This window comes from Bufo gargarizans, chromosome 4 (genome assembly GCF_014858855.1).
Source record: "Bufo gargarizans isolate SCDJY-AF-19 chromosome 4, ASM1485885v1, whole genome shotgun sequence".
Lineage (NCBI taxonomy): Eukaryota > Metazoa > Chordata > Amphibia > Anura > Bufonidae > Bufo > Bufo gargarizans.
In genome coordinates this window covers 469,847,837-469,863,294 of record NC_058083.1, presented here as the reverse complement: position 1 = coordinate 469,863,294, position 15,458 = coordinate 469,847,837, and positions in this window count along the sequence as shown.

Below are 15,458 nucleotides of genomic sequence, written 5' to 3'. Positions count from 1 at the left end.
GGGGGGATCTGTGGATGACGGACACTGTTATGGGGGGGATCTGTGGATGACGGACACTGTTATGGGGGGATCTGTGGATGACGGATACTGTTATGGGGGGATCTGTGGATGACGGACACTGTTATGGGGGATCTGTGGATGACGGACACTGTTATGGGGGGATCTGTGGATGACGGACACTGTTATGGGGGGATCTGTGGATGACGGACACTGTTATGGGGGGATCTGTGGATGACGGACACTGTTATGGGGTATCTGTGGATGACGGACACTGTTATGGGGGGATCTGTGGATGACGGACACTGTTATGGGGGATCTGTGGATAACTGACACTGTTATGGGGGGGATCTGTGGCTTGCACTGTTACAGGGGGGGGGTCTGTGGCTGACACTGTTACAGGGGGGATCTGTGGATGGCACTGTTACAGGGGGGATCCGTGGATGGCACTGTTATGGGCTGGGGGGGTCTGTGGGTGGCACTGTTATATATGTGCCATCCACAGACCCCCAGCCCATAACAGTGCCATGCACAGACCCCCCCAGGCCATAACAGTGCCATTCACAGATCCACCCCCCCTGTAACAGTGCCATCCACAGATCGCAATCCGAACCGCCCCCCCTCCCCTCCTCCCGCCCGCCCGCCCGCCCGCCCGCAGCCGCACAAAATATAAGTTGTCATATTGAATTAATAGTTATTAAACATGCCCCCCAACTCCTATTACTACCTTTCATCCTAATCGCTGCTGTAGAAATCAGGCAGGCAGGACGGCCGGCCGGCATGTCTCACTGACGTCACTTGCCTGCGCCGCCTACTTCATTCATAAAGTAGGCGGCGCAGGCACGTGACACGAGTTACGCTGCCGCCCGCCCGCCTGGCCTGAATTCTACAGCAGCGATTAGGAGGTAAGGTAGTAATAGCAGTTGGGGGGCATGTTTAATAACTATTAATTCAATATGAGATCTTATATTAGCATACCGGAGCGGCGGGGCGGTGCTATACTACACTGACTGCACCGCCCCGCCGCTATTGCCGGCCCCCAGCTCCTCCCAGTCCCTCCCCGAGTCCCCGCTCTGCTCATACATCGCAGCTTGCGATGTAAAAGTGGCAGCATTCGCCCCATAAGACGCAGGGGCATTTCTCCCCCATTTTGGAGGAAGAAAAAGTGCGTCTTATGGGGCGAAAAATACGGTACTTATGTTTATAACCTTGTAACCAATAAATCTGCATATTTTTATAATACCTGCGTATTATTGTATAATGCAGAACTACATTTTTAGCATTAACATCATCTCACGTCAAAAGAACTTATTATCTGAGGAAATTGTCGGACTCAGATGTGAATTGTATCGATTAGGTTGTCCACAATTCACCAGGTCATGATTTTAAGAATTTATGACAAATTGTATACATTTTATTTTTTCATGGTTAATTATTTTTATGACCATAATTAATAATTCTTAATTGAATTATTACTGCCCGACCGGGTAAAAAGAGAGGCAGATTAAGTGATGCACCCATCATGCCTAGTGCCTACTGTACAAGCCTATGGGGGCACTGGTATGATCTGGAGTTGCTGCAGTTGGTCAGGTCTAGGTTCAGCAACAGTATGTGCTCCAAGAATGAGGTCAGCTGACTACCTGAACATACTGAGTGACCGGGTTATTCCATCAATGGATTTTTTCTTCCCTGATGGCACGGGCATATTCCAAGATGACAATGCCAGAATTCATAAGGCTCAAATTGTTAAAGAGTGGTTCAGGGAGCATGAGACATCATTTTCACACATGGTTTTGGTAAGTCCAGACCTTAACCCCATTGAGAATCTTTGGGATGTGCAGGAGAAGGCTTTGCACAGCAGTCAGACTCCATCATCAATGCAAGATCTTGGTGAAAAATTAATGCAACACTGGATGGAAATAAATCTTGTGACATTGCAGAAGCTTATCGAAACAATGCAACAGCAAATGCCACAGCGAATTACCTTCAAGCCTGGACCTTCCTGGTTGTGCCCCTGCTGACCCAAATTTTCTTCTACATTTTCTGCCTGGCATGCTGTGCCTTGAGGGAAGAAGCTTGGCTGTACCACTGGTGGATCCAGGGGGGGGGCAACGGGGCACAGGTAGATGAGCGCTAACATTGTGGAAGCATTCATCTCCATAGTCATCTGTATCGCCATCCTCAGGACAGCGATACAGAAGGCTGTGCTAAAGTAGGGGAGGGAGAGGCGTGTCCCTTTCGCTTCCTCTGATAGGCTGCTGGCCTAGTGCCTGCAGCCTATCAGAGGCCAGCACAGGCGCCGCTTGAGCCGTGCAGCGCGGGACACAGGCCGGAAGAGGCCTGCATCACATCGCAGACACGGAGGTAAGTATAAGTGTTTTTTTATTTTTTTTTATATATACAATACTTTTACTGGCACATTGGGGGGGCTGTTATTACTGGCACATTGTGGGGCTGTTATTACTGGCACATTGGGGGCTGTTATTACTGGCGCATTGTGGGGTGTTGTTACTGGCACATGGGGGGCTGTTGTTACTGACACATTGGGGGGCTGTATTTACTGACACATTGGGTTGCTGTTGTTACTGACACATTGGGGGGGCTGTTGTTACTGGCACATTGGGGGCTGTTGTTACTGACACGCAATGGGGGGCTGTTATTACTGGCACATTGGGGGCTGTATTACTGGCACATAATGGGGGGCTGTGATTACTGGCACATAGGGGGCTGTTATTACTGGCACATGATGGGGGCTGTTATTACTGGCACATTGGGGAGCTGTTATTACTGGCACATGATGGGGGCTGTTATTACTGGCACATTGGGGGGCTGTTATTACTGGCACATGATGGGGGTTGTTATTACTGGCACATGATGGGGGTTGTTATTACTGGCACACGATGGGGGCTCTTATTACTGACACATGATTGGGGGGTTGCTCTTGTTACTGGCACATGATTGGGGGGCACTTATTACTGGCACATTATTGGGGGCACTATATGGGCATCTACTGAGGCCACAATGAAGGGGTATTTTATATGGGGGGCTCTGTACAGTAGAATTTTATACTGGGACACATTATGGTGGGTGCTATGGAGAATGGGGAGAGGAGTACTATAGGGTCATCTATGGGGGGCACTAGGAAGGGGTATTTTATACTTGCAAATTATGGGGGACACTGAGGGAATCTACTGGGGCATTTTATACTGGTACATTATGTGGGGCACTAGGAGGAAGGGGGTAGAGGAGCACTATGGGGGCATTTACTTGGGGCACTATATAGGGGTATTTTATACTGGCACAATATGGGGGCACTATGCGGACATTAGCTCAACTGGGGGCATTACAAGGGGGTATTTTCTGCACTGTCACATTATAAGGAGAATTATTTCTACTGGGGGGGCTTTATTACTCCCCCATGGTATGACCCCCTAGTAGCAGCACCAGCCTCTCTCTGCTCTTCTATCCCTCTGCCCCTCCAAATCCTTATTGTGAAATCTTTCTCATTAGGATAAAACACTTCATCAGCTCCACCAGGGAAAGTGTTGAAGTGGTGTCCGAGATCCCCAAGGGCCAAGCCAAGTAATTGTAAGTTTTCATGTGAAATATGTTTGTTATACACATATAGCATACACTGTGCCACACAATATACAGTATACCGCTACACGTTGTAGTCTGTTCTATAAGCACCATTGTTTTGTGGCGGCGGACAGAAAATAATCTGGAAGTTCCCCTCCCGAGACCAGGCTCTGGATCCACCACTGGGCTGTACCAGCTACCTCTCTCCACCACGCGATTAGGTGTTACGCTCCGGGGCGTAACTCATCAAGGTGAGCCTTTTTCACCAGCAGATTCAACTATCTGTCTAAAACGGTTCCACTGATGAGTGCTGCTCTCCCTCAGCTTTTCTTTCAATGAGGGCATAGGTTTAGTCACAGGCAATATCGTAGGGTAGGTATAGTAGGTACACTTTCTCTTGAAGTAGCAATAACTCTGACTTGAATTGCACCTGTGGCCGAAATGATGGTTGTATGTGAGTTTCACATGCTATTATTTACATAGACAATATATTGTTGTAAGCTGGCTGGTCTGTATCTCCTGACTTTTCTTACAGGTCCACTGACGCTCAAGAGCATAGGGGCTAGAAAGTTCAATTCAGCTACCCCTGCTCCATGTTCTACCTTTGCTGCAGCGGGAGTTGCTTGGTCTCTGCCACTATCTAGTCCCTGACGTTTAGTGGCAAAAGGCAAGAAGCACTCATCTCCACTTGCTAGCTAACTACCATGCAGAGTCAAGTTTCCTTCATTGTCTTGCAGCTTTATTTTTATGTGTCTGTTGTGAGCTACTGACTCTAAAACTGATGCCACTGCTATTTATCAGCTCACAGACATGTGCCCTCACTATAGCCAGGGGACCTGCATAACTAGATCATGTGACTAAAAGGTCCTTTGCCCCTTACAGCATATTATCAGTAGCAGGACATCACAGGCTGCCTCTGACATTTTCCTTTAATATACAGATATGTCCAAGGCCTGCACACACAGGATGTTTTAACCTCATTGTCCAATACCTTGTTTTTATGTTAACTTACTGTAGATTGTGTTTCCCCAGTTGTATAAGACGCATATAGCACATCTGTAGCACATCACAATCGTATCAAACATGCTGCATCCATATATTTGCAAATTACAAGGCACACCAGTGTGGGCAGATAAAATGCCAAGCATAACAAATGCATTACAGGTATATTCCTCAGTATTTCCGCATATGACAGTTGCAACAGTTAAACTGTTCAACTACAGTGGATTTACCATGGCAACAGGGGCAAATGGTAACCCATAGCAACAAGTTAACTACATTCAGGTTAAGCTGTTTTAAAGGGGTTTCGCAGTAAAAATTTCTTCAGATGAGCTACTGGCTTATCAATAATCCTAAATTATGTCTTAAGGCCTATTTTAAAAGGTCAAATATCAACTTAAAGGGTAGCTACCTTACATCTGGTGGCACCAGAGGAGGCGTTTAATTTACTTTTTGGAAAGAGCTAATTTGCCTACTTTTTTCCCAGAGGTGTATCCATGGCCTATAAGAATCCTTATGCCTACTAGGTGCTCTCCACAATGGGAAATAACACCCATAGATTCCTGACAAAGGCTTCTCACCCAGCTAAGGCCTCATGCACACGACAGTTTTTTTTCACGGCCCGCAAAAACGGGGTCCGTGGGTCCGTGATCCGTGACCGTTTTTCCGTCCGTGGGTCTTCCTTGATTTTTGGAGGATCCACGGACATGAAAAAAAAGTCATTTTGGTGTCCGCCTGGCCGTGCGGAGCCAAACGGATCCGTCCTGAATTACAATGCAAGTCAATGGGGACGGATCCGTTTGATGTTGACACAATATGGTGCCATTTCAAACGGATCCGTCCCCATTGACTTTCAATGTAAAGTCTGGAGTTCTGTTATACCATCGGATTGGAGTTTTCTCCAATCCGATGGTATATTTTAACTTGTAGCGTCCCCATCACCATGGGAACGCCTCTATGTTAGAATATACTGTCGGATATGAGCTACATCGTGAAACTCATTTCCGACAGTATATTCTAACACAGAGGCGTTCCCATGGTGATGGAGACGCTTCAGGTTAGAATATACAAAAAAACTGTGTACATGACTGTCCCCTGCTGCCTGGCAGGTGCTGCCAGGCAGCAGGGGGCAGACCCCCCCCCCCTGTTTTTAACTCATTGGTGGCCAGTGGGCCCCCCTCCCCTGTTGTTAACTCGTTGGTGGCCAGTGTGCGCACCCCCCTCCCTCCCTCCCTCCCTCTATTGTAATAATAGCATTGGGGCCAGTGTGCGCGCCCCCCCAACCCCCCCCCCCTCCCTCCCTCCCTCTATTGTAATAATAGCATTGGGGCCAGTGTGCGCGCCCCCCCAACCCCCCCCCTCCCTCCCTCTATTGTAATAATAGCATTGGGGCCAGTGTGCCCCCCCCCCCCCCCCCGATCATCGGTGGCAGCGGAGTAGAAGATTCATACTTACCTGGCTGCTGGCTGCTGCGATCTCTGTGTCCGGCCGGGAGCTCCTCCTACTGGTAAGTGACAGGTCTGTGCGGCGCATTGCTGTCACTTACCAGTAGGAGGAGCTCCCGGCCGGACGCAGACATCGCAGCAGCCAGCAGCCAGGTAAGTATGAAAATCTTCTACTCCGCTGCCACCGATGATCGGGGGGGGGGAGGGGGGGGGGTGCGCACACTGGCCCCAATGCTATTATTACAATAGAGGGAGGGAGGGGGGGGGGGTTGGGGGGGTGCGCACACTGGCCCCAATGTATTAAAACAATAGAGGGAGGGAGGGGGGGGGGTTGGGGGGGCGCGCGCACACTGGCCCCAATGTATTAAAACAATAGAGGGAGGGAGGGGGGGGGGTTGGGGGGGCGCGCGCACACTGGCCCCAATGTATTAAAACAATAGAGGGAGGGGGGGGGTTGGGGGGGGCGCGCGCACACTGGCCCCAATGTATTAAAACAATAGAGGGAGGGAGGGAGGGGGGTGCGCACACTGGCCACCAACGAGTTAACAACAGGGGAGGGGGGGGCCGCACAATGATATTCAAACTGGGGAGGGGGGGGGGGTCTGCCCCCTGCTGCCTGGCAGCCCTGATCTCTTACAGGGGGATATGATAGTACAATTAACCCCTTCAGGTGCCGCACCTGATGGGGTTAATTGTACTATCATATCCCCCTGTAAGAGATCGGGTGCTGCCAGGCAGCAGGGGGCAGTCTTGTACACAGTTTGTAGTGTATTCTAACTAGAAGCGTCCCATCACCATGGGAACGCCTCTGTGTTAGAATATACTGTCGGATCTGAGTTTTCACGAAGTGAAAACTCAGCTCTGAAAAAGCTTTTATGCAGACGGATCTTCGGATCCGTCTGTATGAAACTAAAACCTACGGCCACGGATCACGGACACGGATGCCAATCTTGTGTGCATCCGTGTTCTTTCACGGACCCATTGACTTGAATGGGCCCGTGAACCGTTGGCCGTGAAAAAAATAGGACAGGTCATATTTTTTTCACGGCCAGGAAACACGGCTCACGGATGCGGCTGCCAAACGGTGCATTTTCCGATTTTTCCACGGACCCATTGAAAGTCAATGGGTCCGTGAAAAAAAACGGAAAACGGCACAACGGCCACGGATGCACACAACGGTCGTGTGCATGAGGCCTAAGTCAGTTCTTTCTGCTCTGCAATGATGTGGGGCAATCATCCCAAAAACAGTATCTGCAGATGAGGTACTGGCTAGCATGTAAGCATAAGTTATGTTCTACTGCATGTTTAAAAGGTCATGTATTGACTAATAGGATAGCTACAGTACAACTAGTGGCACCATAGGCACATCTTAATTTTTTTGGTATTTTTGGGGAAAGAGACCTAATTTGCATATATTTTCCCATAGACATCTTATGCCTACTAGATGATCTTGACAAGGAGCACATGGTTTATATTAGGATTTTATTTGGATTGGTAGGACATTTGAGATCTCTATTCCTGGGAAGAATTTAGCTTTTAACCATAAGATTTTTATTCTGGGTTTCAGCTTAACAAATATGGCAACTATCGATACTTCCATCCTAGATCCAAAGGCTTAGAACAAATCTCTAGAGTACCTTACATTTCTTATCTGTGCATCTAATGAGCCTCCTGACTTCAATTTTTCAATTATTCTGTCTGCAAGACCGTCTTCTGTTGTCCATACAACAAAGGAAATAGAGGCGACTATAAATTGAAAATGATCATAAGGCATTCAGAGCCTCGGCTCAGCTCTTGTAGTAGAACGAGATGAGAAGATGTTTCAAAACAATCATCCCACATCTCTTTCAATTGTCTGTTAACACCTACACAGATATAACAACCAAAGCTACGTACCGTTATGGGCATTTTTCAGCACCATTTTTTTCTTTTGATATCCACAGGATATTTTAGAGCAATTTTCCATGTACTTTTCAGTCTGCAAATAATAAGGTTCGAAAAATCCCAATTATATCTCATTATTATTTTTTTCCCCTGGAGACTGCAAAGAAATTTGTTTGATGTGGTTAGGGATTTGCTTTCTACGTAGGCAGCGAGAAAAGCAAATAGAGAGCTAGCTATGGTGACGTGAATCAGATGGCTAATACCATTAACCGGTGATGTAATTTTGTTATTTGAATTGAAATTTACAGCCTTTGTAGCAGGCAGTCTTTGCTGTGATAAATTGTCTTCATTAATACTGATAGCTGTTAGCATGTATGGAGTTCTGAGAAGTCAAAAGTCAGGAGTTAGGCATCCACAAAAGTAGGAAACAACAAGTACTACACTTACAAATTTTACATAAATTTTTATATTAGCATACTTCCACAGAGTCATTTCAGAATTTCTTAGAATGGGAACTACAATGTATAAATGTAACTGAGTTAGAATGAAAATAAGTGCTGTTTGATAGCTAAATTCACTTTTTATATAACTGAGATAACTATAATTAATATATAGTAACATAATATATAAGGCCGAAAAAAGACATTTGTCCATCCAGTTAGGCCTGTTATCCTGCAAGTTGATCCAGAGGAAGGCAAAAAACCCTGTGAGGTAGAAGCCAATTTTCCCTACTTAAGGCGAAAAAAAATCCTTCCCGACTCCAATCAGGCAATCAGAATAACTCCCTGGATCAACGACCCCTCTCTAGTAGCTATAGCCTGTAATATTATTACACTCCAGAAATACATCCAGGCCCCTCTTGAACTCTTTTAGTGAACTCACCATCACCACCTACCTCAGGCAGAGAGTTCCATAGTCTCACTGCTCTTACCGTAAAGAATCCTCTTCTATGTTTGTGTACAAACCTTCTTTCCTCCAGACGCAGAGGGTGTCCCCTCGTCACAGTCACACTGGGGATAAATATATGATGGGATAGATCTATGTACTGACCCCTGATATATTTATACATAGTAATTAGATCTCCCCTCAGTCATCTTTTTTCTAAAGTGAATAACCCTAATGTTGATAATCTTTCAGGGTACTGTAGTTGCCTCATTCCAGTTATTACTTTAGTTGCCCTCCTCTGGACCCTCTCCAGCTCTGCTATGTCTGCCTTATTCACAGGAGCCCAGAACTGTACACAGTACTCCATGTGTGGTCTGACCAGTGATTTGTAAAGTGGTAGGACTATGTTCTCTTTACGGGCATCTATGCCCTTTTTGATGCAATCCATTATGTTATTGGCCTTGGCATCAGCTGCCTGACACTGTTTTTTTACAGCTTAATTTGCTGTTCACTAAAATTCCTAGGTCCTTTTCCTTGTCAGTGTTACCCAGTGTTTTACCATTTAGTATGTACGGATGACTTGCATTATTCCTACCCATGTGCATAACCTTACACTTGTCAGTGTTAAACCTCATCTGCCACTTCTCTGCCCAATATATTAAAGAAAATAACACTGCAGTCTGTATCCCGTATATCTTATATGAGATTGATGCATTTGGTGCAGTGTTAAATCCACTGTTTGCAGAGAAAAAAATAGCCATTTTTCCCAGTGATGTTCCCTCCCACCTCCATTAGTTAAGTAAACAGACATTTAACCAAACAGCAGATAAGAGCCTGTTATTCCAATGCCTAGCAGCCACACTTGATGAATTAACAAACTATTATCTCTTGATTTAGACTTGTGTTTGCTTTACCGAATTAAGTACAAGGAAAACTAATATTATTTCACAATGTATTTATCCATAAAGAAAAGAAGATGCTTATTGCTGGAAAAAGTAATTTGATGACCAATAGATTCTGTCCAAATCGAATGTTTGCCATGAAGCCTTGTGGTTTTGCTGTCATGTCACACACTGAGCAGATGGGGCAGTGTGGTTCTGCTGCATTAGTCACTGGCTGAACAAACAGCAATGTTCCCATACATGAAATGTCTTAAACAGGACCTGTCCCCTCTCTTAACATGTCTGTTAATAACACTATATATATATATATATATATATATAAATATATATATATATATATATACATACATACAGGCTCGGACTGGCCCACAGGGGTGCAGGTGAATCCCCTGGTGGGCCCCTGTGCAAGGTGGGCACATAACACAGTAGAGTTACTGCACTACATATACATATATTCAGTGTACAGCACCTGAACCAGAAACTCCCCAGTTTATTATTATAGACACGATCAGATAGCCAAGATGACTTCTAGGTATAGAGGAAAGCTAGCCATCCTCTTTTCCTCAGGACCTACCTTCTCATAGTTGCTATAGGGATCCCCATATTCAGTTATCTGGTAGCATCTTGCTGCTGTGTGAGCAGGTAATATTTTAATGTATCCGTACGGTGGGCCCCCAAAATAAAATTTTACTGGTGGGCCCTAGGCACCCCAGTCCGACACTGCTTGAAAAAGACTCTCGTTTTGAGCCGAAACGTTGCACTGCATAGGTGATTAAAGGAATTATTTGTTCTTAACCTACTGGAGTGCTGCTCATTTTCTGGATTATATCTATATATATATATATATATATATATATATATATAATAGCAAATACCGCAGCAGCACAGTCAGACCGTGTGCACTGGGTGCAATTCCTCACAGAGGTCGGCTTCTCCTCCACGATATGTACTTTCCAAAGAACGAGGCAGCACTTCCAGATTTCGGTGACAGGGTGAATTCTTTGGAAAGTGTGTGTGTATATATATATATATATATATATATATATATACACACACACACACAGTACAGACCAAAAGTTTGGACACACTTTCTCATTCAAAGAGTTTTCTTTATTTTCATGACTATGAAAATTGTAGATTTACACTGAAGGCATCAAAACTATGAATTAACACATGTGGAATTATATACATAACAAAAAAGTGTGAAACAACTGAAAATATGTCATATTCTAGGTTCTTCAAAGTAGCCACCTTTTGCTTTGATTACTGCTTTGCACACTCTTGGCATTCTCTTGATGAGCTTCAAGAGGTAGTCACCTGAAATGGTCTTCCAACAGTCTTGAAGGAGTTCCCAGAGATGCTTAGCACTTGTTGGCCCTTTTGCCTTCACTCTGCAGTCCAGCTCACCCCAAACCATCTCGATTGGGTTCAGGTCCGGTGACTGTGGAGGCCAGGTCATCTGGCACAGCACCCCATCACTCTCCTTCATGGTCAAATAGCCCTTACACAGCCTAGAGGTGTGTTTGGGGTCATTGTCCTGTTGAAAAATAAATGATGGTCCAACTAAACGCAAACCAGATGGAATAGCATGCCGCTGCAAGATGCTGTGGTAGCCATGCTGGTTCAGTATGCCTTCAATTTTGAATAAATCCCCAACAGTGTCACCAGCAAAGCACCCCCACACCATCACACCTCCTCATCCATGCTTCACGGTGGGAACCAGGCATGTAGAGTCCTTCCGTTCACCTTTTCTGTGTCGCCCAAAGACACGGTGGTTGGAACCAAAGATCTCAAATTTGGACTCATCAGACCAAAGCACAGATTTCCACTGGTCTAATGTCCATTCCTTGTGTTCTTTAGCCCAAACAAGTCTCTTCTGCGTGTTGCCTGTCCTTAGCAGTGGTTTCCTAGCAGATATTCTACCATGAAGGCCTGATTCACACAGTCTCCTCTTAACAGTTGTTCTAGAGATGTGTCTGCTGCTAGAACTCTGTGTGGCATTGACCTGGTCTCTAATCTGAGCTGCTGTTAACCTGCGATTTCTAAGGCTGGTGACTCGGATGAACTTATCCTCCGCAACAGAGGTGACTCTTGGTCTTCCTTTCCTGGGGCGGTTCGCATGTGAGCCAGTTTCTTTGTAGCGCTTGATGGTTTTTATGACTGCACTTCGGGCCACTTTTAAAGTTTTCCCAATTTTTCGGACTGACTGACATTTATTTCTTAAAGTAATGATGGCCACTCGTTTTTCTTTACTTAGCTGCTTTTTTCTTGCCATAATACAAATTCTAACAGTCTATTCAGTAGGACTATCATCTGTGTATCCACCCGACTTCTCCACAACGCAACAGATGGTCCCAACCCCATTTATAAGGCAAGAAATCCCACTTATTAAACCTGACAGGGCACACCTGTGAAGTGAAAACCATTTCAGGTGACTACCTCTTGAAGCTCATCAAGAGAATGCCAAGAGTGTGCAAAGCAGTATTCAAAGCAAAAGGTGGCTACTTTGAAGAACCTAGAATATGACATATTTTCAGTTGTTTCACACTTTTGTTTTATGTATATAATTCCACATGTGTTAATTCATAGTTTGATGCCTTCAGTGTGACTCTACAATTTTCATAATCATGAAAATAAAGAAAACTCTTTGAATGAGAAAGTGTGTCCAAACTTTTGGTCTGTACTGTATATATATATATATATATATATATATATATATATCTTTTTATACAATGCTATGTTGTGCCAGACCACTATTATTGCTTCAAGAAGTTTGTGAATGAATTGCCAGCAGGGCCAGATGGACGTTACTAGTTGGGGGGTTGTCTCTTCACAGTCTGACACTGGCAACACTGATTGGATAGTGTGTAGGGTCACACCCACAACTGGTAACACCCAGATGGACCTTTATTGCAGGCTGCTGATAATTCATTCACAAACTTCTAGCAGGAATAATAGTGGAATGACACAACATGGATTTATAAGAATAGATGCTCCAAAATTGTTATTACATGGGGAATTTAAGTAGTTACTACGACAGACATGCCAATGTAGAGAAAGTGAATATAAGGCACTTACTAATCTATTGTGATCGTCCATATTGTCTCCTTTGCTGGCTGGATTAATTTTTCCATCACATTATACATTGCTCGTTTCCATGGCTATGACCATGCCCACAATCCAGCAGCGGTGGTCGTGCTTGCACACTATAAGAAAAAAGCACCAACCTCTCTGGAGACCGGGACCGTAGGAGCTCACATAGGCTGGTGCTTTTTTTTCTATAGTGTGCAATTATTTACATTTTTGAGACATAACTGCATGCCAAGTTGTGCAGCAATACAGCTTTCTATCTGGTTATAGTTATTTTTTTAATTCTTTCTATGTTTCTAACTAGGAAAATGTAACAGCTTTCCAATTAAGGCTACTTTCACATTAGCGTTTTTCTTTTCCGGAATAGAGTTCTGTCACAGGGGCTCTATACCGGAAAAGAACTGATCAGGCATATCCCTATGCATTCTGAATGGAGAGCAATCCGTTCAGTTTGCATCAGGATGTCTTCAGTTCAGTCATTTTGACTGATCAGGCAAAAGAGAAAACCGTAGCATGCTACGGTTTGATCTCCGGCGAAAAAAACTGAAGACTTGCCTGATTGCCGGATCCGTAATTTCTTTTCCATAGGAATGTATTCAAAATACCAAAATGCTGCATCCGTCCTTCCGGTCTGCGCATGTGCACGACCTGTTGCACGCTTGTTCACTTGGCGGTTCCCATTAAAGGCTTTTTTTATACCGGATATGCTGCCTCCATCTTCTTTCCTGGGACTTGTTACGCAGGAGCCCTAATGAATCTTGGACTCCAGGTAGGCTGTTGCATGCCGGACGACCTCAAGATCTGGTGAGTGCGATTCCACAACTATTTTTTGTGTTGTGAACTCCGGCACTCTGATCGGGTCAAAAAATACTACATGCAGCATTTTTGTCTGACCAAAAGCATCCGGATCCCCATGAATGGGGATCCAGCGGTACATGGTGGTATCTGGCTATGACAGATACAGTGAACTCCGGCAGTCTGTTCCTCCGCCAGAGTTCATAGCGCAGATGTGAATGCCGCCTACATCTGGTGTTTGTATAGATACTTTCATCTAACTCTATACCAGCTATTGCTTGGTTTCGTTTGAGATGACATTTTACACCAATATTGTGCCACACAGTTTAGATTATGCCCCTTCCAGTAAAGCCACACTCAGTTTCAGTTAAGCCATGCCCCTTGTCGGACTAGGCACAGATTATTTCTCTAATCCCAGATGTGCCACATTGCAGCACATTTTGGAGCAATTTATGCCAAAATCTAGTTGCAGTTTGAGAAGGCACCGGCACTCGCAGTACCAGCATTACCTTCCCACAGCTTTGCCTAGGCCATGTGACATCACATTCATCAATCACACGATCTAGGCACAGCTCAGCCCATTAAAGCGAATGGGGCTGAGCTGTGATACTAAGCACAGCCGCTATACTATGTAGGACGCTGTGCTTAGGGGAACTGAGAGAAGGCCATGGTGCTACTGCCTTCTCAAACAGCTGATTGATGGGGCCCCTGGGTTTAACGCACTGAAAAAATTCTAAACGGGTGGAAATGCTCCAAAACCAAACACTGTAGCGAGTCTATAACCGGGGGAGCAATTCCTCCGCATGCGGTCCGTAGATAACAGCAATCCCCAGCAAAAAATGCGTACAATGGAGGGTGCCGGGGCGGACCACATGCACCACAAGGACATCTTACACAAAATTATACATTGTGCAGATGAAAAAATATACATACACAAATCACTGCAAAAAATGCACCAAAATGATACGCAACTGCCAATACTAGCTAATTCCTCAAGCCGATGTTAAAAGCTGAGAAATTTGCCAATATCTTCCAGTCAGGAACATATCGGAGCCCCTCATGCACCATGTCCCGGTGTCTCAGCACGCATGGGGTCCTACCACTGCGGACCGTATGCGGAGGAATTGCTCCCCCGATTATAGACACGCTACAGTGTATGGGTTTGGAGCATTTCCACCCGTTAAGGCCACTTTTTTCAGTGAGTTTTTGTCTTTATGTGTATGAAATGTGCCACTTTATTTTGTTGGTAACATTCTTTTGCACCTGGCAGCTTCTGTGTCACATGGTCTGTTGTGGGTGCGGCTTCTGTGTCACATGGTCTGTTGTGGGTGCGGCTCACAGCTTTATTTTACCTCACAGTGCATTGGTGATACCACTATGGAGGCCTGTGAGAGCCTGGCTGTGAGTTAATTGCACTGTTCAGACCTTGTTCACACACCACAGGTAGTTTAGTGGTAGGACCCCATGCGTGCTGAGACACCGTGACGTGGTACATGAGGGGCTCCGATATGTTCCTGACTGGAAGATATTGGCAAAGTTCTCAGCTTTTAACATCGGCTTGAGGAATTAGCTAGTATTGTCAGTTGGGTATCATTTTGGTGCATTTTTTGCAGTGATTTGTTTACATACACCATACACTGAAGTACTTTAGCATCGCAAATTATGGTGCTTGCAATATCTTCATATTAAGCCCTGACAAAGCCAGATGTTTAAATAACCATGGGGAGATAATGGTCACTCTTAGGCCTCATGCACACGACCGTGACTTTTTTGTGGTCTGCAAATTGCGGATCCGCAAAAAACGGATGCCGCCCGTGGGACTTCCGCAAGTCCGTATACGGAATCAAAATACGGCCCGTATACGGAACGCAAAAAAAAACGT